Genomic DNA, 3,344 nt, shown 5'->3' with positions numbered 1-3,344 from the left:
TTGATATTGCTCTTGTTGGAAGAGGTTGCAAGAACTGGGAAATTTCTGCTTTCATCAAGGAATGTTTATAGAGCACCTGTTACATACAGGCACTGGGCTGGAAGCTGGCACAGTGTAAACAAGGCAGTCATAGTCTCTGACCTTGTGAAATTTCCAGTCAAGAGGATGAGACAAAATGGTCACACAAATAGGGTGAGAGCTCATCATTTTCACAGAATCTATCAACGTGGAATCTATATTTTGGTCAAATTTTGTCTTAAATGCTTCAATAGTCCCTAAGGTCAAAGTGAGGAGAAAAAGTAGTTAATGTGAAGCTCATGTTTTGAAATAAAATCTTTTTAAAATTCAAAGTTTGGCTGGATGTGGTGGCTCATGCCTGTTATCCCAGCACTTTGGGAAGTGGAGGTGAAAGGATTGCCTGAGCTCAGAGGTTTGAGACCAGCCTGAGCAACATGGCGAGACCTCGTCTCTACAATAAATAAAACATTTAGCTGGCGGATGTGATAGCGCATGCCTGTGGTTCCAGCTACTTGGAAGGCTGAGATGCAAGGATTGCCTGAGCCCAACAAGTCGAAGCTGCGGTGGCTGTGAGCAGCATGCCATTGCATTCCAGCCTGGGTGACAGAGTGAGATTCTAACTAAAAAAAAAAAAATCAAAATTTTAAGAGTGAGAATTGTGAGAAACAAAATATAGATATTACAGCATAACACCTATTTTCCATTTAAGCTGCTCTTAAAGTTCTAAGTTTTATCTTTAACTCAGTTTTTAAAAATATCACATCTCTATTTGTAAACATGGCATATCAAAACAATAAAAATTTTTTTAAGCAAAGAAAAAGTCACTATAAAATAATGTCATCTTGAATCAGCATTTTTATAACATTTTTCTTTCTAGTCATTTGATTATTTGCTTGGTGTGCGCCTTGTTTACCATGAGACATAATTAAATGCACGCATCAGTTTAGTCACTTCTAACATACCAACTTCCCTTTCTGCCAATGATTTCATTTCCTATGATGTTTACTTCATATGAAATAAATTATACTAACACTAATCATTGCCATTTCAAAGATATATTTTATTGCAAAACATTGAAGTTAATAATGCCTCAACATTTTAGAATAGATCTAATGACGAAATTAGGTGTATGCATAGTTTTACTTTATACATTTAACAAATAAATGACTACCAGTAAGTATTTATTGATTTTTTTTCGTATTGAAGACAGGTTGATGCTAGCTCTCTCAAACCCATAATAAATTCCTGTTTCCAACAATCAGCTTCTTTTCCCAAACATGTACTTCAAACTGCAAACTCCAGATGCCACTGATTTGGGAAATAGCATTAGAGATGATACTCAGTTCTCTGTATATATCAATGGTTATGGAGCCTCTTTTTATTTTATTTTATTTTAAAGATGTGGAATAAATTCCAGGTTAGGTATGAAAGTGGTCATTGTACAGGTGGAGTTTGGGCTTCCCACTGGTTCTCGCTTCGCCTAGTTTGGGATCGGTACTCTTATTAGAGTTATGTGCCCACCCCTCCAATTCGGTCAGTGACCCGCTACTGCCAATCCCTTTCATGTGGAATCTTGTTTTATTTTTAAACACAAATATGAATTAAATTATTAGGCATGAAAAAGAAAGCTTCTATAATGGAAGAATAAAAAGCAGCTAGGTAGAAGCTTTAAGAACTCTACTGTGTTACTGCAATGTTACTTTTTGATTGGTAAAATTTCAAAAAAAAAGAAAAAGCATGTGGTGCTCTCACCCCAGGAAAATACAAGTGTGACATAAGTGACAGGCCACAGGGAAAGAAACATGACACTATTGAGGACCTCCCATGTGCCAGGCGCCATTTTGGTTATTTTTCATGTGTTTCCTCATGTAATTCTCACAGCAATCCTATGGAGCTGTGTTATTCTGATTTTATATGGATTAGGTCACTGAGACACAATGAGGCTAAAGAACTTTCCATGATTATATGGTTAATAATAGTAAGTGAAGGAGCCAGGATGAAGGCAGGATTGTCTTATCGCAATACCAATGTACACCCTTAAGTTTAAGCTATTCAGACTTCATGCTGCTCTTAAACAACGTGTTCAGCAATTTGCTTCTCCAATCGCTAAGACTTGGGAAAATATAACTATTCTCTAAAAGCTAAGACATGTTTAGCAACAGGGACCAACTTTACTTTGTACTTTTCCAAACTGTTAACTGGAAACATTTGAATTTGGAGATTGAATTGAAATGTCCTTGAGGTACTACAGCAAATGTAGTTATCATATTAACAAAGTCCAGAGCCAAGAACAGTTTTAAATTTTTCCAATAACTCTGACTTTTACTGACTAAACTTTCAGTGAGCTTTTATGCTTGTTTGTGACTCAACATTTACATTGTAAGTCAAACTCACTGATAAATGTTTAGCACTTTGCCTACGGTTCTCCTAACCTAGAGGTTTGCCAAATTGAGACGAATTTCCTCAAAGGAAAAAGGAATTTCCAGAGTTTGAGATGTTTCTTTGGGACTGAGAAAGGCAGCTCTGAAAGGAGTCTCTGACGTTAGCAGAACAGTTTAAATATGGTCATGGGACAAGATTCAAACTCAAGTTCATCTCACATCAAAGCTCATGTTTTCCCCACCATATTCTGCCTTGTTATGTGAATTTAATTTTGTTCTGGCTTATTAAAAAGCCCTAATTTTAAAATACCTAGGGAGAGGGACATACTTGGTTTATGGTTTAGAACAACACACCCAGTTTCCTGTGCGGAGTTTGATGAAAGAAGAAGGCTTATGTATCGATGTGAAAAGTGTAAATGCCGGGCTTCATCTTGGTTCTGTCTTGATCTCCTCCCTTCTTAGGAGATACATTTGGTCAATGGTTGCAATAAAGAACTCCAGGTGCTCTTCTCTGCCCATTAAATAATTCCCATGGCTTAGGAGCTGGTCAGGACTTAAATAATCAGTTTAACTTCCAAAGTCCCATGAACGCTGCATTCATCTCTAAAGAGTGGAAAAAAACATCATTTGCATGTATGCACAGCTTTGCCATTAGTTAAACTTTGTACCCCGCTCTGCTCTATTTTAAAACAGAATATCCTCAAAGAGTATAATTAGAACTGCTTTTTTTTCTTTTCTATTTATACCTATTTAGTTCTTCTACTCACTATAAAATGACTCAGAGTTTTACCTTTGCAAAAGTGGACAAGATAGAATTAATCACTTTGTCTTTGTCCATTCCCGCCATTCATGGAGAGGGTTCTGGGACATAATACATTGAAGGTTACCTTGTGAGTGATAAACAGCATTTGCAAAATAGGTGGAGTTGTTTTGGGACCTTGTAAA

Source organism: Carlito syrichta, unplaced genomic scaffold (assembly GCF_000164805.1).
Source record: "Carlito syrichta isolate Samal-C Ts95f unplaced genomic scaffold, Tarsius_syrichta-2.0.1 Scaffold302598, whole genome shotgun sequence".
Classification (NCBI taxonomy): Eukaryota; Metazoa; Chordata; class Mammalia; order Primates; family Tarsiidae; genus Carlito; species Carlito syrichta.
This window is presented reverse-complemented; position numbering follows the sequence as displayed.